The sequence below is a fragment of the Lissotriton vulgaris genome, chromosome 10, assembly GCF_964263255.1.
Source record: "Lissotriton vulgaris chromosome 10, aLisVul1.2, whole genome shotgun sequence".
Lineage (NCBI taxonomy): Eukaryota > Metazoa > Chordata > Amphibia > Caudata > Salamandridae > Lissotriton > Lissotriton vulgaris.
This window is the reverse complement of record NC_141698.1, coordinates 147,479,101-147,503,234: the sequence shown is the minus strand read 5'-3', so window position 1 is coordinate 147,503,234 and position 24,134 is coordinate 147,479,101.

Sequence of the window (24,134 nt, the reverse complement as noted above, 5' to 3'; positions counted from 1 at the left end):
TGCCCCATCCCAAAATTGCAGGACCAGATTTGGCTACGTACACCTTCCCTTCGGCTGAACGATCCTCGAATGATATCACACACACCATAAACCCAATCACATCTATGCTTTCACCCTGAAAACCACAGGCATTAATGTCACTAGCAGATAACTGCACATCTTTCCAATTCGTTAGAAACATATCCTTGGGAATAATGGTCCATAAGGATCCAGGATCAACCATCAGCTGAACCTCAACTCCATCAATAAGGAACAGGGCTTTCGGTCTGAATCTCCTCCCAGGCTCACCCTCATTTACACCATCCCCACCTAAACATAATATTTTGTTGGCACCCTCAACACTAATGATGTCTCTTACTTCATCCCTGTTTTCAACAACGGCTACTTTTTCAACATTTGTACCCCTACACATCTTTGCGAAATGTCCTTTCCGCCCACATTTCCTACACATCTTGTCAATTGCAAAACATCTCCTGAAGTCCGAATTGTGAAAAGTACTCCCACACCTACTGCACATTCTTCCTTGGAATCTATTCCTGTCATTGCTTGGGAACGTATTGTTAAATCTCTTCTGACTACTACCTCCCAGATCTGCACTTTTCTTATTCACAACAGCAACTTCATCATGATCAACACAAGAAACACCATTGCCTTGAACATTTTCTTTTGTGTTGTCTTTCTTTTCCATCTCTTTCATGCATGCATTCGATTCTTCAACCACTTTTGCTATATCAATGGCCATTTGTAGGGTTGGGTTTTTTGCCGCCCACAGTTTTTCTTGCATCTTTTTATTTCGGCACTGTACTATCAGCTGGTCTCTTATCATTTCATCCCTTATTTCACCAAAACTACATTTTATTGACAACTCACGTAACCTAGCCACGAACTGATCTATAGACTCCTCATTCCTTTGGGGTTGGGTGTAGAATTTGTGCCTCGCCATAACAATATTTACTTCTTTAGCATATTGTTTTTTCATCCGAGCTTTGGCTTCTGTGTATACATTGGTTATTGCTCTACCATCCTGGTTTACTGCTACGGGAAGGTATTTAAAGGAATGCTGCCCCTCTTTGCCCAAAGCACTTAACAAGAGGGCTTTCTTCCTAATTGCACTGAAATCTTTCCCATCAAGTGCTTCGATGTAATTCTCGAAAATGTCTATCCATTCATCCCATTCAATGGGTGGATCCCCAGTAGCTTGTAAGAACAATGGAGGTGCGATGATATTCAGATTCTCCATCACTATATTTTTTATAGAAAGATAGTCAAACTGGAATGAAATGTCACCTTTTTATCATGAGCAATATATGTGCTTCTCTACTCTTTCTCTGCTTCTCCAATGTAGGGAATAGTGTCTGTGGTAACTTTCACTGTGCACTGCTTAAAGTCTCAGGAAAAAAAAACGAATGGATAATAATAAATGAGACTCTCACCCTTTAATTTCTCTTGTTGACACTCGTTTCTGTTTGAATAGGCTCTTTCCTATTCACCGGTGAGCTGTTAGGAGTGTTAGTTTCCACTAGCGATATGGGCGATGTCCGTTGCTAGGATACCCGACAATCCTAAGATGGCCGCCGAGTACGTTGAGTTGCGCGGTCACGTCACTGCTGGGACATCACTTCCTCGAGTCGCGTCACTGCCGGCACGTCACCTCCTCCGTCGGGTGCTTCCTTCTTGATGCAGCTCCGTTGAAGAAAAACAATGGCAAGGAAATCGAACGGTGAGTCACCTGTGCTTCTGTGCTCGAGAAGTGTGCTCGTGTGTCTGCTCGATGAGATTTTTGAAAGATGCAACTTGTATGTTTGTGCCGGAGTTGTCGGTTTGGACGAGGTTAAAAAGTCAAATATTCACCGAAAGGCATAAATGCAACACAAGTCACTCCGTTTCCTCTCGAGAAGTTGCGCTCACATTCTCCTTAAATTTTAAACGTGCACAGAAATTTCTTTTCTTTTTTTATGTTCAACTTTCTGAAATGTAGCGTTGAATAGGGTTCCTTTGGCAGGGTGCACCTCTTTGTAATCAAAACTCGACAAAGTCACAACCAGACACACGGCATAGATAAGCAAATGTTCTTCCAAACTCACCAGTTGTTCTGGAGACTTTGCAGGCTTCAGTTCAAAACGTAAACTTTTGCAGGCTTCAACTCAATACGTTTTTTCCAGGGTGGCAAAAATATCTTTCTTGTTTGTTTCAAAACTTGCGTGGTTCCTTGAATTGAAGAGCTTTTCTCTTTTTTTTTTTTTTTTTTTTCTTCAAAAATCCGCGTGGTTCTTTTCACCAGTGGAGTTCTCCTCCCTCTATGGTTGTTCAGCTCCTTCTGCTCATCGTCGTCATGTGTTGTAAATGAAGCCAGTAGACAGGAGTAAGGCTTAATACTTATTTATTAAGCACCATAGAGAATAGCTGGTGTTCCCATCAGAAAGCAGGAGCTAACTGACAAGACAGAACATAGGAGAAGATGACATCAAGGAAAATGGAATGCAGGACTTAAAGGGATACAGAGAAACATAAGTGCAGAGAATACAACATATATCCTACACTTTTAGATCTCTACTAGGTGTCTTCTACACTTATCTCAATAACCATGTATTTATCTTGGGATCGTAGGATACTACAAACCTGATAACTCTTCAAACTTCTTAACAGTAAGCAATGAGCATATAAATTCATCAAAACCATTTATTTCTCATTCTTCAAACTACTCTTCAAATGTAACCAAAAAAATCACAATGCATTAACCAATGAATACTCAGTCCTCCAAAATAGCAAACGCCTTAGAATTTTCCTTCGAGAAACCATGCTTGGTCAATCTACAAGTTCTGGTATTGGGCTTTGGGACTCGGGCATTACTCTAACTCAGGCAATTACCAATGGCTCCTCCTCTCGAGATGTAAACTGCCACTCTACTACCAACTTCTGCTGTGGTTGGAATCAAATTAAATAAAACACTTTAACATTTCCAATTCACTACAAAACACACTCTCTGTGTGGCCATCACTCCCCTGAAACGGACCTTTTCAGCAGTTTATAAGGAGATCAGGAGCTTTAAATCACAAATAAATGTAAATCAATGATCACAATTGTCTTTCTAAGTTCAGTCAATAATGAACGTTTTGATTAATGTAAAGGGTTTAATTTTCATTAAAAGGTATAGTAAGAATTTTGTTTCTCTTTTTTATTTGATTATTTAAAAAGGCATCAATCAAATGACAGAAATGATAGAAACATTTTGGTTAGAGCAAGTCATCAAATAAGCAATATAGCACATTCCATAAAGGGAAGATTCCCTATTCTAAATAATGGGATGAAAATGGGTGTCAGCAAGAACTCAAAATCAATCAATCACTATCAGCTAAACTTCTCATGAAAAGAAGTTCACAAAAAGCAAAATAAATCCTGCAGTGGCATTAGTGACTGCAGATAACAAAAGAGGTGAGGTAAGATTGCAAATCAATATTGAACCTTCAGTATAAACCAGTTAGCATTCAGCTTCATTGAAGACAACTAACATGGGTCTTGAAAGTATCAGGGAACAAATGATCAAAAGGAGTTACCCGACTCAAGGAACACGCATTATTATAAACGGCTGAAGGCAATGTTGCAATTCGATCTGCATCTTCTCCTTTCATTTGACCAATGGGCTTTTGAGTCTTCTTCAGAACAGTCTAGTTTCATCCTTTGTCTCGTTCCTACTTAGTGAGCTTACAAAGAATTACCTTGAAATCTGAAATAAATATAATAAAACTATTATTACGTATGGGGCATTGCAATTATTAGACCATTTATCCCATGGATGTGAACACATTCCAATATTCAAATGAAGTAAATTTTAGGCTAAACAATAGACATATGTGAAATTGCTGCAACATATATTATTTAGAAACACATATACTTCATTTTAAATCTGAAAGGAAACAGGTTAAACTCTAACATTTTCTATTCATGCATTGTATTTAAGGGTGAAATAATAGGAGGTAATTCTATTAATTGATAATGTGTTTCAATTAAAACATGTTAAAAATCTCATCATTAATCAAATGCATTATTTAATGCAATGTGGTGTGAGATTTAAAAATACATTTCAGGATTAGGTTAACCATCAAGCATTTTGTGCACACTTCAGAACCTTTAGTTTTGCTGCTAAAATAATTTAGTTTGCTTTAACATTTTGAGGCCTTGCACAAATAGATATAACTGGATACTACAAAGATGCATATTCGCATATTTTACTGTCATGCCAGTTCATGTTAAATTGCATGTAGTTATGGCACAAGTCTTTTTAACTATATTAATTTTACATTTCAATAAAATGCTCTATCAACACCAAATATCAGCTTGTTTTTCTACACTTTTGTGAAAGAATCGTCATAAATTTAGCAAATTACATTGTGTGTAAGTGTTTGGCTAAGAATTTGGCATTACTGAAGCATCATACACTTTCATCTAAAATGGCTTCCTGATGCAACTAACAGTTTTAACCAGACAACCAATGTATTTATTTATTTAGTTTCTGTATTTGTTTGCTTTTTGTTTATTTATTGTTTTCTGTGTACACTTTTACATCTCCCAGTGGTTACAAAGTGGTAGAATTTGCCCATTGTGCAAATTAAATGCACTTACTCAGTACCTGTGACTGGGAGTTGGGCTAAGGTTAAAGTTAGACCCCTTTATGACAAATAAGTAATGAGCTAAGATATTTGCAAGGACTTCCTTGTGACTCAATTAGGCCATCTTGAAATGGTTAGGGGCACTGAACCGTTCTTAAAAGATTCAAAAGGAACTCTTGTTAACCGGTTGAGGTACTGCACATTTGTGAATGGTCTAGTGCTTGAATCATGAGGGACTTCTAGTAACAGCTTACAGTACTGGATCTTTGTGCAAGACTCTTCAATACTTTGTTACTTCACTCAAAATAAATGTTTAGTAACAGCATGAGGTATTGAATCTTTGTAAAAGACTTCATGTATATTCCATTTTAAATTGGCTCATAGTAGTGAGGATCTGTGTGAACAATACAGCAGCTGGTGCTTTTTTGTTTACAATCTAATATATGTAGGCTTCAGCTGTCTTGGATGGAGTACCCTTGACTTTCTACAGGCACTCTGGAAAAGTAGTCAGCAGCGTTTTGGTCCTTTCCTGAATGATCCACAATGGTATAATCATACACTGGTAATCGTAGTTCCCACCATTCAATTTGAGGAGTAATCTTTGCTTTTGGATTGGCAAAGATAGTCAATAAAGCTTGATGATGAGCTATCAATGTAAAAAGCTTTCCATTCAGGAATAAATGTAAATGTTCACAAGCCCATACCATGGCCAAACTTTCTTTCTCAGGATGTGAGTAAGCATGTTCTTTCTGGGGCAAACTTCTACTGACACATGCCAAAATGTGCCTTAGAGCATAAAGGTGTTAGCTGTGCCAGGATAGAGTCTAACCCAACTGGGCTAGCGTCAATAACAACCTCTGTATGAAGCTTTGGGTTGAAATAGGCTATTTCAGTTAGCAGTTTCAATGGCTTGTTTCATTTTCTTGAAACTTCTCCTGCATTCTTGTGACCACTTGAATGAAAAAAATGTCTTTGTTAACTCTTTTAATTATTAATATTATTATTATTATTACACTTATAAAGTGCACAGCTACCCAATAGGGTCTCCCTGCGCTAGACATGTGGAAGCCGACACAGCTAGACAAAGAGTAAAGGGCAGAGATCACAAGGGATAAAAGAATTTGAAATCAGGCCAAATCACTAAACAGCAGCGTCTTTAAGCTCTTATGGGAGGTCATCAGGGAATGACAGTTCCTAAGGTCAATCGGTGTCAAAATGACAGAGCAATTCGTCGCTCGATCAGATGGGTTGCGTAGCAACTAGCTGTTGCCCTACCCCTGCTCTGAGCCCCATGAATGCAGGAACGAAGTGCTCTGACATTTTGACCCCGTCTGCACTATTCCTTTGCTAACTGGGTCTCAAAAACTCCAGGCTATATACCATGACTCCAGGCACCACCGCTGGTTGTATAATGATGCACTGCACCTGCGCAACAGTAGTGTAAGAGTCAAGAGTACACTCTCTCTCACTTATGTTTACACCGGTCCTGACAAATTTCTGTTAGACCCACTAGGGGCTATAAGGCAAGAAACATGTTGACCACCATCACTAGGCAGACCCTGTAGGACCATTACTTTCAGACAGGGCCCACTCATTTTTAGTTAGGCTAGTACACCTTCAGAATAAAATTCATTACTTAGGACAGTACCAGACCTATTTTATTCCACACCACTCACTCACTACCTTGTCCATATACCCTCACACACCCAACAGCTTCATAAAAAGATGTTTGGCAAGGATCTCCTTCACTTGTGCCTGTCGGGTATTGCAGTGCTGGCCGGATGAGGAGCAAAACACCCTATGATGAAGCATGACGCCCTTCAGGGTGTGTGAGGGCAATCTATAAAAGACCTCATCTCTCCTTGAATCACCTTCACTTTAGGAATTGCACATTCTTTCATTTTCTGCATATCCTAGTTGGGAGCACATGTGCAGGACTTGGTAAAAAGCTCTTAGTTCCTCTTTTTGAGAAACTACCTGCATACAGCCACACCAGGGTCTTACTACCAGTTCAACCCCGTTTTCGCATTTATGTTCACTTTGGTTATTTTACCTTGCTTTTAATTGGAGCGACCTCCTGGCCTTATTTCCTGCACTTTAAAACCCCCCCTGGGGACCATCACCACTGCCTTTGGCGGGTCCGGGATCACGGGGTACCGGGGATAATTTTGAGCGCCATTTTGGATAGGGCTGGGGCTCTGTCGCGTACTCTCGCGAGATTTCGGCCTGCTGAGCCTACTTGAGACAGCGAGTGACGGTAGGTCAGCCTGGAGAAGGTGACCATTGCATATCGACCTCGCTAGCGCTAGGCGCGCTATTTGCCTGCAGTTTGTATTTTAAATATCCCGTTGTCGCATTTATGTTCACTTTGGTTATTTTACCTTGCTTTTAATTGGAGCGACCTCCTGGCCTCATTTCCTGCACTTTAAAACCCCCCCTGGGGACCATCACCACTGCCTTTGGCGGGTCCGGGATCACGGGGTACCGGGGATAATTTTGAGCGCCATTTTGGATAGGGCTGGGGCTCTGTCGCGTACTCTCGCGAGATTTCGGCCTGCTGAGCCTACTTGAGACAGCGAGTGACGGTAGGTCAGCCTGGAGAAGGTGACCATTGCATATCGACCTTGCTAGCGCTAGGCGCGCTTTTTGCCTGCAGTTTGTATTTTAAATATCCCGTTTTCGCATTTATGTTCACTTTGGTTATTTTACCTTGCTTTTTATTAGAGCGACCTCCTGGCCTCATTTCCTGCACTTTAAAACCCCCCCTGGGGACCATCACCACTGCCTTTGGCGGGTCCGGGATCACGGGGTACCGGGGATAATTTTGAGCGCCATTTTGGATAGGGCTGGGGCTCTGTCGCGTACTCTCGCGAGATTTCGGCCTGCTGAGACTACTTGAGACAGCGAGTGACGGTAGGTCAGCCTGGAGAAGGTGACCATTGCATATCGACCTCGCTGGCGCTAGGCGCGCTATTTGCCTGCAGTTTGTATTTTAAATATCCCGTTTTCGCATTTATGTTCACTTTGGTTATTTTACCTTGCTTTTTATTAGAGCGACCTCCTGGCCTCATTTCCTGCACTTTAAAACCCCCCCTGGGGACCATCACCACTGCCTTTGGCGGGTCCGGGATCACGGGGTACCGGGGATAATTTTGAGCGCCATTTTGGATAGGGCTGGGGCTCTGTCGCGTACTCTCGCGAGATTTCGGCCTGCTGAGACTACTTGAGCCTATCATTTTGTCGCGCAGCGGTGACGCGCAGCGGGAGCGCCTTCATCACGCCTGAGTCCAGCCAGAGTCCTGCCCGTCTGCGCTCGTCAGCGCTAAGGCAGGGCTAGGGCAGGGGACTCTGGCTTACTCAGGATGATATCTGCTGATACCCTGCGTTTACTGCGACACCAGGTACGAGATTGCCATCATGGCTCCTTGGATCCTCTTAGTGGGCCTTTTCAATGCCCCACCTGTTCATTTAAACTACCATAGCCTCTGCTTACTAGGGGTTTGCAGTCTAGGCCTCCAGTTGATAATAAACAACACACTGTTGCAGGTATTGCTACTCAATCGATTCTTAAAGCTCTACATCTGAACGTCAGATCATTGTCATGCCACTCCCAAGAAGTTTTTTCCTTGATAACTGATGATGATCCGGATATCTTTTTTTTTACGGAAACCTGGCTGCATGATCACTCCATGGCGGTCATGAACCTAGCCCTCCCTGTGGGTTACACCATGCACTCCCTCCCTCGCAATGCTAGAGGTGGAGGTATAGCAGTTGCGGTAAAATCATGCTACCCCTGCATCTGGAAACCTATCACCATAGCAGGATGTGAGAGTGCCCTTTTTAACATCTCAGTGAATTCCCACTTTACTTTCACGGGACTATTAATCTATAGACCCCCCGGTCCTGATGGTGCTTTTCGCCAAAGCCTTCCGGAGGTGATTTCCTCCTTAGTTTTAAAAACAGCTAATTTTACGATTATTGGCGACCTTAACTTGCATATGGAGGCTCCACTCTCTAACTCGGTCCATAGCTTGTTAGCAGATCTCGAAGCGCTTCAATTGATTCAAATGGTACAATTACCGACTCACACAGGCGGACACTTACTAGATCCCGTTCTGACGAATCTTGCCACTAACATCTCAGTGCTTCATCCCAGACCTATGGCCTGGACTGATCACCATTTGATTGAAATTCGCATCATCACTACTATTCCTTCCCCGAGAAATAACACCCCAGCCAGTTTTAGACGCCCCTGGAGAAACTTGAACTTAGAGCATTTTCACCAGCTTCTGATTAAATACCATCATCTACCCCCTACTGAAGTTTCCCGTGGCTATGATAGTTTTTGTGAATGGCTAAATCACTCGCTAGATGTGCTTATTCCGGCCAAGTGGAGTAAGACTAGATCCAGTCCTTCTAGCCCTTGGTATGATGAATGTCTCAAAATACTTAAAGTCTCCTGTAAAAAGGCAGAACGCGCGTGGCGTAAATCTTATGATACTGACCTCAAGGCGGCCTTCAGGGCCTGCACTAGAGTGTATCATCGGGCCATATGCGCAGCTAGGGCTGCTTTTTACTCTCAGGAGATAAAGAACAGTACAAACCCCACCAAGGTCATTTTCAGAGTGTGTAAGGACCTTACTAGCAAGAGGACCGACATTGCTACTACTGAACCCTCCATGGCACACTGCGAGGATTTAGCCTCGTTTTTTGTAGAAAAGGTGGAAGCCATTTATAGATCATTTTCTCAGCTTCCCATCAGGGAGAATATGTCTACATCATCGGTTCCCAAACCTCTGTTGATTATTCCCAGTCCGACTCTAGATGAGTTTTTAGCCTTGACGACAAAAGTCAAATACGGGTCTCCGGATGACCCTATGAGACCCATTCAATTTCGGGAACTTGCTGAATGCTGTTATCCTGCCTTGCATGGTCTTATTAATTTGTCCTTCAGCACGGGCAGTGTTCCTAAGGCTTGGAAACAGGCGACGGTCATTCCTATCCTTAAAAAACCCACCCTTGACCCGACTAAGCCAGAACACTATCGGCCCATTTCCCTTCTGCCTTGGCCAGCCAAACTAGCAGAAGCGCATGCTAATCGTATTCTATCATCTCACCTGCAGGAAGCGAATATACTGGATAATTCCCAGAACGGATTCCGTGCAGGTCATAGCACCGAAACTGCTCTTTTGGCTGTGGTGGAGTACATCAGGAAGCTGCTGGACCAGGGCCAGACGGCGGCACTGATCCTTTTGGATGTCAGTGCCGCCTTCGATACGGTGTCCCATCAGATTCTTTTACATCGTCTGATGGAGGCTGGAGTTGGAGAGGTGGCACTTGAGTGGTTTCGCTCCTTTCTTAAGGATCGAGGCTTCAAAGTGTCTACAACCCCTTTTGTTTCTGCTTCTCGCCCTATACTTCAGGGTGTTCCCCAAGGTTTGGCTCTCAGCCCTACCTTATTTAATTTATATGTTCAGCCATTGGCGGAGGTAGCCCATAGTTTCGGTCTCTCCCTAGTGTCATACGCCGATGACACGCAGCTGGCGGTGGCACTTAATGGTGACTCCAACATGGATGCCCCCACCTTTCAGTCAGCTCTAAAAGCTGTTGCTGGCTGGATGGCGAACAATCGACTCCAACTTAATGCCTCTAAGACCGAGGTCATTATTTTTGGTAGGGAAAGTGGGTTATGGGGAGATCAATGGTGGCCATCTGAAGTCAGAAACCTCGGGTGTGGTTTGATGATAAGCTCTCTTTCACCTCCCATACCAAGCGTGTGGCTGGCACATGTCTAGGGACTCTGCAGTGTCTTCGACCAATTTTTAAGTTTTTTGATGCGGAGACCAGACAGATTATAGTCCAAGCTCTGGTTCTTACCAGATTGGACTACGCCAGCTCTCTGTTTTTGGGTCTAAATCAGGCCGAACTATCCCGCCTTCAGAGGGTCCAAAATGCGGCGGCCAGAATGCTTGTCGACCTCCCGAAGTTTGTTTCGGCTCGTCGAACCATCCAGGATCTCCATTGGCTACCGATAGAGCAAAGAATTAAGTTTAAAGCTTTATGCTTAATTTTTAAAATTCTTAAATCAGCCTCTCCTCCTATTCTTTCACAGACTATCCTGCACTATGTCCCTGCTAGATCCCTCCGCTCTGCTGGATTAAATCTTGCCATTGTGCCGCGGTTTAAAAAAGCTAGAGTGGGTGGACGCTCCTTTTCAGTGTTGGCGGCTGCCCTCTGGAACTCTCTGCCGGCTCCTCTCCGTTCAATCCCTGACTTGCTTCCTTTTAGGAAGGCTTTAAAGACCTTCCTCTTTTCTACAGTTTAGATTCTGTTTTACTTACCTTTTCCGATGTGTTGTGTCCTCAATGCTCCAAAGCGCCGGGACGCCACTTGGCTGCGGCATCCGCGCGCTATACAAAATAAAATAACATAACATAACATAACATAACCAAACTATAGGAAGGCACTTACAAAAATCGACACTTGGGGCCCGATTATGAGTCCGGCGGTCCACAGACCGCAAGACTTGTGGGGGCGCAGCGGGGGTTGTCCCCCAACTGCCCTATTGTGATTCGGGCAGTCGGACCACCACAGCCCCGCCACAGCCACTAGGGAACTGCTGTTGCCTGGCGATGTTGCAGTGGTCAGGCGGCCGCATTATGTTTGGTTTGGACCACCATGGTCGGGCCAAGCATATTACGAGTTTCCTCTCTGTCAACGGAGTTTCTTACTCCATGAACATCATGACAGAGATGAAACAAATGCGGCTTCTATGCATGTGGATGCACACAGGGGTGCACAACATGTGCCCTCCTCTGTGCGTCAGTTTTCATATGGAAAAACGTGATGCATTGCCGGTGGAAGGGGCTCATATTTAAGCTCAACAAAGATTAGGGGAGTGAAGTTAGCCATTCAAAGACAATTAGCCCTGGAAAGGCACAAAGTGTTTACAGACATGATCGAGGGATGTTACATAATTTTGGTGGGACCACTTAAAGGAAGAGACAATACATAGATAGCCTTGTATGCCAACATTTCAAGCCAGAAAGACCACATCAACCAAACTCTAGACAAAGCTCTTACTATCAAAAATGGAGAAATAGTCTACACAGAATATTTCAACATAGTTCTACAATCGAGCATACCAAGACACATAGTAGATTGATTTACACTGTGATGAATGTCCTAATCCCTATTGTCTCAACTAGAAAGCTCAGGGCTGTACGATTTTAGAAGGGAAGCTCACCCTACTGAACAGGAGTTCAAGTTTTCTCCAACATCCATAGAACATTTTCGAGAATAGACCACATATAGGGATTGGACCTCTTGATTACTCTAACAAACAGAATAGACATCTCATCTCAGATCAAGCCCAGTGATCTGTGACTTTGGGTGGGGTGAAATGGGCAAACATAGACAACAATGTTGATTCTACTCCTCCATTCTGAAAAATACAATCTACACTAAGGAACTCAAAGGAATGCAAGGATCAAATCACAGAATTGTTCTCTATCCAGTGACGTAATAAAACTTAAGGGGGGCCATCCATGCAAGGTGCATAAAGGGCCTCCCTTCAGGACTTAATCGCAAGCTCTCAGGCCAAGGTACTGTGCTGAGAGGACCGCCTGGAGCTCGGGCCCCCCTGCACTACGGGGTCTGCAGGGACCATTGTTATGTCACTGTCTCTATCCATTTAAACTCTAATACTCCATTGGCTATGATATAGGATGCTTTCAAAGCAGTCTATCAGGGCAATGCCATAGCAATTACTACACAACAGAAGCAAGCATGGTTCCTGACCAAAGACAAATTAGAGGTAGAATCAAAGGATAAGGAAAGACAATACAATGACAAAAAAAAGGAGGCCTTGTGATGGAAGGGCTGAGACCGAGGAGCCAGTTGGACATGCAATTGAGTTTGAGGTTTGGAAAGGCTCTCTTATAACTGAAACAAAAACTTGTTTATGTCAAAGGGTGGGTGCATCTATTGTAATTCAGTGTAGCACTCGGTAAAAGTGCTCTCTCAGTAGGATCTTTTCCCAAAATGACTATTAATTATGAAAGTAGATGTAATCACGTTAATATTCATTCCACATCAAAGAGTAACAAGGAATTTAAAAAAATTACTCAGATTACTCTGGCATAATTGAAATTCTGTCGAGGCCTCACAATGCTATGCTAAAGATATGACTTGTATCCTTGACGTACGTCACCTGAATTGCACGCTACCTTGGACTGAGAGAGAAAAGAGCAAAAAATGGTTTTAATTTTTATATGCAACTTTAGTCAAAACCCATCTTTAGAGACAATATCAGACATCCTACAACCCATACAGCTACCTATATTACCTAAGGGCAACAAAAGAGGCCCCAGAAAAGGAATTACATGCGAGGAAGTGGGGATGGCGATAAAAAAAAAATGTCACCCACAAAGCCCAAGGTTTTTATCAAAGATTTTCCTCATTATTAGCATGCCACTTAGGAACCCTTTTTATCTCTTTTCGGGAAATGGAACAGGTAACAGACAAAGGGCTCCATGAGATCATACATAAGCGTGGTAAGGCAAACGTAAAATGCACAGCAGACATACCAATGTCACTTCTTAACTCAGAGTATAAGATCAATTTGAAGGTAGTGGCATATACATTAGAGAGCTGCATACCCTATCTAATAGAGAGATGTTTGACTTGATTGAAAAGGTGAACAAACAATCAATGCTTCTGCTGTTCCTTACAATTGATGCTGAGAAAACCTTTGAACGTGTCGAATGGCCGTTGCTGAAGCGGATCTTGAACAAGATGAGCAATGAACTGTATATACAGTGATATATATGGATGAGGTATAGTAACCTTTGGCTAGTATTCAAACTGATGGCAATAATACAGACATCTTTTTACTTTCTTGTGGGACCAGATAGACCAGATAGTGATGTCAGCTGTCTCCACTCTGGCTTTCCTTCTCAATAGAAAATCTGGCCTAGCTGAATATACAGATGACTAAGGTATATGGATCGATCTTCGGGGACCAGCAATATAAGATCTACTTTTTTGTAGAAGAGTGCTTTTCTATCCATAGTATACCCACTTAACTATATGCATGTAGTATTGCCTCCACTCAAATATTACAAACAGGTTTTTTAGTTCAAAATAAAAATAGCTAATTCCGAAATTCAGGGGATCAAAATAGGGAAAAATATCCATGAAGAGATTGCCTTACTATTCCTGTTTAAATGGGTAACAAAATCAATTGGGGGGAGGAGTTGGCATAATGGCTAGGGCGGCTGACCTCTAATCTGGGGAACCAGGTTCGAGTCTCAGCAATGACACTGAACATCCTGTGATTTTGGGCAAATCACTTAATCTCCCCGTGCCTAACAAAAATGAATGTGTTGTCATGTAACGCAACTGGTGCTATGTAAAGCGCTCTGATACCCGATACTTCGGCTCAAGTTTGAGCTATATAAAACTCTGTAAAAAAATACAAATAAATTGAATACATTGGAGTGCAGATTACTCCATCCATTCCTGACCTTTATAAAGCAACCTACCATCTTCTAATGGGAAACATAATGGGTGTCCTAACCAGGTGGTATCCTCTGTTTATATATTGGTTCGGACGAATGTCCACTTCAAAAATGAAAGTTCTCCCACATTTGCTATATTTTTTTCAGGCACTACCTATATCTCTCCCACCTCAAGATAAAGCTTGATTATATTCGGCATGTGATATATTTATTTGACAAAACAGTAAACCTAGAATATGCAGGAAAACTCTGCAGAGCAACAGGAGCTCAGGGTTTGGGATTCCCAGACTTGAAAACCTACCTTATGACAACACAACTATGCATTTCCTTTGAATGGTCTCTTTGTGAAACTGAAAAACACTGGCCTATCATGGACGTTAATCTAATGAGTAGACCTTTGTGGGATACCTTTGGTTCCCAAGACAAACCCACCTTAGGATGTTCTATCTATCTGATATAACATGAGCCCCTCATGGAAATATGGGATTCACTCACAAAATCCAACACATAACATAATTCCCATCTCTCTTTTCTCTATTAAGATAACATTAATGTCAAACACCTTCATTTGTCACACAAATTCACATATTGAACTTTCTTTCTCTTCTTTTTATTAGATAACCTTGATGTAAAGTAAATGATTTTTCTTCTGTTTTGGAAGAGGTTAGAAACGAAGGGCCTAATTTACATAATAGTGGGTGACCTGTTTCTCTTTCAGGGAAACATAGTAAATTACTCTGTCACCATTATGGAGGTGTTACCTGCCAAATCTGGAAATGACTGCCAAGCTGGAAGTCATTTCTAAAGCATTACCAGGAACCATCGTCACAGCAGCTCCTGTCAATGCAGTATACAATTTACAATTTGGTGCAGGGCCCCGTCCACATGTACCCTGCACCAAACTGTTTTCTTTTTTTTTGAAAAAGAAAAGAAAATTCTCCTGTCGCCATGGGAAAGCTCTCCAGGAGGGAGCATTTAGTAGTTTTTACTGTCCCTTACTGCCAGGACTTTCCTGGAAGTGACTGGCAGTAAAAACTAATGGTGGAAGGAACTCGCTGAATTTGACTTTGTGGAATTTCGTAGAGTTACCTAACAATTGTGTGATATTACGCGCAGTTTCAGCAATGTGCGGAAATAGGCATGTTGTGCTATTTTGTCCTGTGATATAGCACCAGGAGTACATTCCATGCTGAAAAATCAGTACAACTGGCAGCACGAGGCATGCCAGAGGGCACAGCTGCTCCAGTTGATTTTGCTGCCGCTCAAGTAGATTTTCCACTCGTGTGGCAGCCTTTTGACTGTCGACCGCCTACGAACACCCGCAATGGAAAAATCTCACCGGGTGTCCTCCTAGAGACTTGAACTTCCGCTAGGGGGTTCCAAATCTCACTTGTGGTCGCCAACTTACAGTTTTAGAATGCATGCAAGGAAACATTCTACCATGCGATGATTGGCGGAATTTGTCTGGTGCTCCATGTTACAGGAGTAACGTAAAGTCGCCAAAATTCCACCAATTCCACCAGCAGAATGAAATATTTCCCCCCCCCCTTGTAAAAACTGACATCTAATTCTGTGTAACTAAATTAGGTGTGCAGAATTAAAGGTCTGCCTTCGACAGCCCTCACTCGGCAGGATTGTTAGCGGGTTTATTCATGGCAGAGATGGTGAGTGCGCATCAGGGATGGGCGGTCACTCACCAATGAAATACCAACGACAGGTGGACTAAAGCAAGAGTGTGTATTGGCTCCTTTACTATTTGACTTATTCTAAGCTGACCTGACGGAGGCCTTGAATGATACAAATGCTCATCCACCAAAGATTGCAAACAAACACATATCTAACCTCCTCTATGCAGACAATGTTATTCTTCTAAGCAACACAAAGGTGGGCTTACAACGCTTAATAACGTGCACATTTGAGTACGCAATAGAAAATAGTATGGTAATAAATGAAACAAAATCCAAAGTTATGCTAATTACGGAAAACTTAAGATTGAAACATAATTCCAAATGTTTTTTGGGAAAGCAGCATTTGGAACAAGTAGAAACCTATAAATATCTTGGTGTCATATTCAACGACAATGGAAATTTTATCCCCCAGAAAGTCGATTTCAATAGGAAAGCTAATGCTTTAACAGCTGCATGTAGGACCATCCAAAAATCAATTTATGACCTAACATACTGACCTCTCCTTAAGGTGATATCTGCCAAATTGCTACACTCTCTAACATATGGTGGTGAGGCCCTAAATGGAAAAGACGCTGTCATCATCAATAATGTTATCTCAAAAACTTTTAGGTCTCTTTTCCTTCTCCCTAACAAAGCATTGCAAGCTCAGATTAAGCTTAAATTTGGTTTCAACAATGAGCTCTACGTACGAAAGGGCCATGCAATCAAAGTTTGGAATAGAGTGAAAAATGACCAAGACAATTTAATGTCCCAGTTACTGTGGAAAGAAATTAAAGGAAATAACAAATCATCTGCCTGGGAATATCTGGCCATGGCTCTGGACGAATTTGAGCTTAGGGAGATCTGTGACTCTACCATAATCCAGGAATCATTTAAGAAAGATGTTAATAAAACAACTGATTATTTATCATTAATAAGCGACAAGGCCATCTCAGTCAAAAGAAAACATGTATGGTCCATAATAAATGGCTACTCAAAAAAGATGATTCAGCAATATCTTGACAAGGCATTGTCATTGAAAAGTAAACAGACTTTTATTAAAGCAATATTTGGAGCATGGCCGGGCCGATACCATGCACCACCGTGGAACAAACTTGAAGGCACCATATTATGTAGGCTTTGTAACTCTGGTGAGGAAAATATTATCCATCTCTTGTGTCTCTGTCCTGAAGTAAAAAAAGAAAATCTAAGAGGGATAAGGACATGCAGACACGCATTGATTCGTTGTCTCTGTCCAGATGATATACTCATCAATTCTGCTTTGACAAAAATGTTTGCAAAAGTATGGGAAAAATTAGAACTGCATGAAACTCTAAACTAAGAATGATTACTTTTCTTTTAAAGTTTTAAACACATGAATTTTATTACAAACTCTTTTGTACTAGAGAAGAATATAATTTTAGGGACTTATTGCTATCCAAAATGTACATAATGGAGTATTTTATATTTTCTGCTTTTTGTAAAGGTTTTACCTAATCATACAATGAAGGTAATTTGATTTGGCAGAGATGGTGTAGTCTATGAAAAGAGAAACCTAGGTCTGCCCGCTTTTAACTTGGGGGGGGGGGGGGTGGGCCATTATCTTGCAGTATGTATACTCTCTTTCCTGGGAGATGTCATGCACCCCATACTAATATATAGGGGCTAAACTCAGGAAGTCAGCCCGGTGCTATGAAAGCGGCCCCAACCATTTTACACAAAGTTGAAAATGCACGCAACCCCCTGCCCCAGATTTAATATGCCAAGTACCCCATCCCACAGGGCTAAATTAAACAAAAATTTGGAGGGGGTCGCGTTGCCCCACTCTCAAAGTCTTAATAGACTCCTGGGACCCTTTACCCCGTGGCCAAATTCTACAGAGAGGGGGGCATGCAGCCTCCCTCCATGAGCCTTATTAGCACCCAGGGACCCCATTCCCAGAGCCGCATGTTACTATAAAGGGAAGGGAGCCGCGCATCTGCTCTCCCCAAGCCTTCCCTGCCCCTGGGACCAAATCCCCCATCGCAAAAAAACATAAAAACAATGAAAGGGCTGTGAGGTCCCCCTCTCTCAGTCTCATTAGACCTTGGAAACACCATTCCCCAGGGCTGTATTACATTTAAAAGAGGAAGGGGGCCATGCAGCCTCCCTCCGCAAGCCTACACGGGCCCTGGGAATCCCATCTTTTGGGGCCAAGAACACTTAAAAAGAGGAGGAGAGCCGCATTCTCCCCCTCAAGTCTAATTATTAGAACCAGGGAAAAGGTGGGTGCCCACCTGGGACATCCATATAAATATATTGGGGACTGTTGGGCAAGCCCTAGGGCAACTATTTTGTCTGTTGTTTTAATTGTATTACTTTATGTGTCTGTTGTTTTTAATGTAATCTTTTTTGGGTGCCCACACTTTTTTTAAATGTAGAGAGCCTGAGTGCCTCAGAGCCCAAGAGGTTATCCCCCTTATATTCTTTTTTAAAAGCATTTTCAGGATAGGGGACTAAGTCCCGTAGCCCTATAATGGCTTCTCCAATATTTATTTTCATGTTCCAGCCAGTCAATCAGAGTGCTCGCTCCCATGGGTGCCCTCACTCTACCGAGAGTAGGTTGCCGAGCGAAAAAAAAAGCCCCTCTGCCAATCAGATCACCCTATTTTTTGAAGTTGTATGATCGTAGGACTCTCAACCAATCAAATATACAACGTTTTTGAACTTCCATTTCTGAATAATGATTGAATGTGTTTACAACAAATCACATGAAGCCCACATTCTAGACCAAGATTTCACCTTCTGACAAATGTTAAGCAATTCGCTTCAGCTGTTTACACGGTTTCACTGTTCAATTTTCCTATTGAAAAATGATTGTGGGAAATTGAGTTTTGGGACTCCCCTTTTTTGCTCAGTCCCCTCTTGACAGATCACACATTCACATACAGGCACACACAGAAACACAAACACACATAGGGGCTGATTCTGATGCAGGTTGGAAATGCTTCCTGTCCGAATAGGGTTGGAAATGGTGTCCGACCCACTCGGATCGGGAGAGTCCGACCGACCAAGTATGATGCATTCGGATGCTTCCGATACGATTTGGTTGGACTTCCATCAACTTCAATGGGAGCACATGTTCCTAACAGCATCATAATTGGGCACTGGGTCGCTCCTGATCCTATTTGGAAGGAGCAAATGCCATTGGGAGGCCTTCCTAACCGCATCAGAATCAGACCCTGGCTGGGATTGCTTTCCAACCCGCATCAGAATCGGGGCCCATAGAGATACACAAATGCACAAAAGGAGAAAACACTTCACAAGATATAGAACTTTTAATCTATTTCAGATAGATTTTTCAGTAAACAAAGGCAGAATTTCCCTGTTCAAAAAAGTATGCTGGATTTTACGTAAACCTCTAGCTTTCAAGTACAAGGCCATCTTCTTACAAATGAGGAAAAAGGCCAGTATATTTCATTGGAAAAGGTTGCACCACAGCCTTAAGCATATATCACACCGTTCAAAATCCTGAGTACATTCAGAGATGTTGTCAAGCCAAACAAGGCTCGATATTAACATAAAGTAGTTTTCTTCTACCTACAATTACGCATTTAATTTTTTAACGAAGATATTTTGGCATTTTATACATCCATTGTGCCAGATTGTATTAAAAGATTACTTCTATTTATTAAGCATAGTGCACTAATTGTATTCATGTTTTAAACACAAAACACTGTCTCTTGGCGTTAAAGAGACTCTAAAGGAGTCCAATCTTGCAGTTCATTTGCAAATGTGTAACATAGAAAAATCGGTCTGAATCCCAGCTTTCCCGTGAAGCCAAATTGTGTGATCGTAAACAGATCCCTTTACTTCACAGTGCCTCATTTTAATCAAGCATGAAATCTGAGACTTTGCTGTACCAAAATCACACTTGTAAATGATTTCATTGACAATATTGATGCTCCACAAGTGACAACAATATTGGTCACATGCACAGAGTTCTAGACAAACATGAGATCTCAGGGTTCACTTAAAGCAGGGTTGTCAGAGTAATTTAGGTGGTGAATGTTCATGTTTAACAGCTATTGCTGTTGACAAATGTTTAAGTTAGTGGCATGAGAGGGAAGGGAACCAAGACAATGGAAGGTGGGGAACTGGCTGCACCTGACCCACCTTCCACCCACCCACTCTCTTTTTACATTTTTTTATTTTTATTGAGCAGAATTATAACTAGCAAAGAGCAACTTTAACAATACATATAGCTATCACAGCCTTATACAATTACAATTCAATGTATCATCTTAATTTATAACTGAAATCGATTTCCCTCGATCCTTATCACATACAAGCGCAAATCCCGCGCAAGACAAAAGTACAAGGTGCAGATAATAAAGCGCAGTGCAGATTTTTTTTATCATAATCAGGTTATTAGATTCAGGCTTGCCAAAGGGATTAGATACCAAAATTAAAGTGCGGCGCATAGCAGCTTTTACATGATAAAACATAATTAATCCATTAATTTCATCATTGCAGATATCAGCCATTAGATTTCCACCTTTCCTGAGGTGATACATCCCATGAGCAGGAAACTCTGTCTAAGATGCTATAATACAATGAAAATTATTCACCCCATCTCATTCTAGGATACTTAACATTTTGCTTTCTGTTTTATCCATATATTTGCAAACTGTTAAGAATTTCTTAATAGCCCCTACCCTTTTTGCATATGCTTCTTCGAAGGTTTTAGTGCGTTGCATTTTTTTAATGCAAATTTTGATAGGTTGGAACTTTCGCTGTCCTCCAATTCTGAAGAATCAAGGAGCGAGCCACTAAAGCAGAAATCACTATAAATGCTTTCCCTCCTTTGGTGATAGGAATATTCGAACTTTGCCTTATAAACGCAAACAATGCATTCTCTGGTACCGGTTTTAATTTTCTATGTAAGCCTTCATTAACCCCTTGAACGCACGTGGAATTCCCCCGCGGGGCAGGCAAACTTCATGCGTGCGCGCTTCGGGCAGCCGGTGGCTGTCCGACGCACATGCCCTCCGTGACGTCAGACTCATGGAAAGGGTTAAGGGCGGAGAACACTTCCTCCCAGAACTGGGTTAAAAATGGATAAGTAAAAAAAATATGTATCCAACCCCCTGACCCATTTGCTGACAGCGAAAGCACTAGTCCTCTACTTCTGGATACATCTTATGTAAGACTCTAGGTGTAAAGCAAGACATCCAATGGGATAAAAATGCCATTCTTTTAAAGTTTGCAGCTCTAATGGCCACATGCATCATTGTTGCCGTTTGCGATTCCTAAATTGCGAAAATGAAGGAATCGCAATTTAGAAATCGCAAACAGCAATGCATGAAAAAATCGCAACATTTTTTTGCGATTCCTTATTTTTCCTTAATTGCGATTCACAATTTGCGAATCGCAATTAAGGAAAACCTTCCCATTGATTCCTATGGGCCAAAAAGCCCATAGGAATAAATGTAAAGGCATTCACATTTTGCGATTTTCAATTTGCGAATTCGCAAAATGTGAATGCAATTTCAAGGGTGCAGGGGGGTCCAAAGAACCCTCCCTGCACCCCTGAAATGTAACTTTAAATGCAATTTACACACACACATGTCCCAAGGTGTGTAAATTAAAACTTACAAATATGTAACTTGTGTATGTTTGAAAGTTTTCGGTAAATTAGCATGAAGTTCAACTTCATGCTAATTTACCCCTTCCAATTTGAGAATTTGCAATTTAAAAATTAACATGCATTGCATTTAAGAAATCTCAAATTGCGATTTCTTAAATGCAAACGCAATTTTAGAAATCGCAACATGTTTGCGATTCCTAAAATTGCGAAAAGCATGATGCATCCAAAATTTGAGAATTGCATTCACAAACGGTCGAAAATTGCGATTCGCACCGTTTGCAAATTCAATTCTCAATGATGCATGTGGGCATAAGAGTTTTATTACCATGTAGCGAAATCTGCCACTCTAATTCTGAAAAAGTACACAGTTCTTTCTTGGGAGATCTTGTATGAAAAACATATTACTAAAGGGCTTTTCCTTTGGTCACGTAGTAATCTATACCAATTTCCAACACCCTTTAACTAAGCTCTAATAAGGGCTGTTAAAAGGGAAGCTGAGGCTATGCTCAATGGAAAGCAAAATGTTTTAACAAATTGAATAATCTGAAAAAAGCTGAATTGCAGCTAGTTCCACAACTAGCCTGGATTTCCTGCCATTTTAAACATCTTCCCCGACTATAAAATGGCCTAATTCCCTAAAGCCTTTGTTTTCCTAGACTCTTATCTGATTATTTCGAATATAAAGGGCCAATATTTTGCAGTCCAAGAATTTCACATCCTGCTGTATTTGCCTTCATCTGATAAAATGAACGTATTTGTTCCCCACATACCTGTAATGTCTTAAAACAAGTCTTTTTAGGAAGTTTAGCCGTTTTATTAAAAACTGAAGTCTGCGATTCTGCCTCCTGCACCATCTTATCCACAAAAAAACTATTCAACGATTCCTTGCCGTCTAACATTCGAGCCATTATATCCGCAAAAGTTGCTTCATAGTAAGTTTGTACCTCAGGAAGTGCCCAATCTCCTTGACTAATGTTGAGATGTAGCACTGAAAGTCTAACTCGTGATGTCTTCTTCCTCCAAATAAATGGTTGAATCATAACTTCCAACTGTTTAAAATATGGCATATGAATTTTTATTGGAACGTTTGAAAATAAAAATATTAACAATTGTAAAATAGACATTTTTATGAGGGCCACCCTGCCAATTATTGTGAGTGGAAGAAGATTCCATCTATCTAATAGATTTCTAATCTTAGTAGCCATCGCTAGATAGTTCAGTTTTAGAGTTCCTCATAACTAGTTGTAGCATAGATCCCTAAATAACGGATAGGATCTGGGGATTGGGCTAGCCGTTGCAGAAACCTAGGAAGAATTTGGCTGCTTTCATTAAGTAGCAACATTTCCGATTTATTATGGTTGATTTTATATCCTCCAATAGCTTTGAACTGCATACATTCTGCCAACGTTGTCCTAACATTCTGTTCCTCTGGCCTAAGGTACAGAATAATGTAATCTGCAAACAGCTTAAGTCTGGGCATTCCTTCCAGAGGCGCATGTATCTGGTGTTTGGCCCTGATTTTTGCAGCTAGGGGTTCTATAAAAATGCAAACAAAGCTAACTGCACATTTATAAACGCTTGACCCTGAGCCCCTTGATATAAGTTTCCCAACAATTGTGTTATTTGTATTGGGAATCTGACCCTTGTAAGGACCACAAAGAGACTATCCCAGTTAACTAAATCAAATGCTTTTTCAGCATCGACCATCGACCATCATGATTTAAGACAGGTAGTTGATTTGAGTTAAAAAAATCAAGCGCTTGGACTAAAAACCAAAACCCAGTATTCGATGACATGTATCTTCCTGAGACAAACCCAGTCTGGTCTTTGTGGATTACCTTCTGAGCTATAGGAGAAAAACTATTTGCCTAGATTTTCATTAATATTTTATAGTCCGCATTCAACGGATTGATAGGTCTGTTCGAGTTTTAGGACTTTTATCTTTTTTAGCAAAACTTACTATAGTAGATTCCTTAAAAGTAGAGGGAACTTCCCCTCCCACTCTAACGTAAATTAAAAAGCTCTACCAGAAAGGGTGTTAATTCTTCTGAGAATACCTTGTAGAACTCTGTTGGTAATAATTTCCTGAGGCTTTGCCACCCGGCATTGAAGCAAGGGCCCTCTTAATTTTTGATAGGGATGATTTCAGCACTTATTTCATCTACCTGGTCAATTGTCAAGAGTGTGTGATTAATACCACCCACATATTGGGTTATCGCCTCATTTGATACCAAATACTTAGTTGCGTATAGTTTGCGATAATGATCCTCAAAATATTTTTACCATTGTCTTGTCAGAGGTCAGTACCCCTGACTCTGGTTCTACCAGTTCTGCAATTAACATAGACTCCTGCTTAACTTTGCTTGACCAGACCATTAATTTTCCCACCAACTCATATACATGCTGCTGGTACATCCAGAAGCTAGTTATTTCTCCCAGTATAAAGAATTCTCTTCTCCTGTTTAGCTTTATTTAGTTGTTGCTCTAGTTAAAAAGGCAGCCCTCTGTCGCTATACCTCTGCATTAACGTAATATCAACAGCCTGTTGCATTTTAATTATTTGTTGCCTCCGCATCTTAGATTGCGCTGCTGAGAAGGCCAACATCTGGCCCCGCAATGTAGCCTTGAAATCTCCCAAAACAGAAAAGAGAGTCGCTGTGCCCTTATTTCCGTGAAAGAATGTCTTAATCCATTCTTTCGCGTCTTCTAC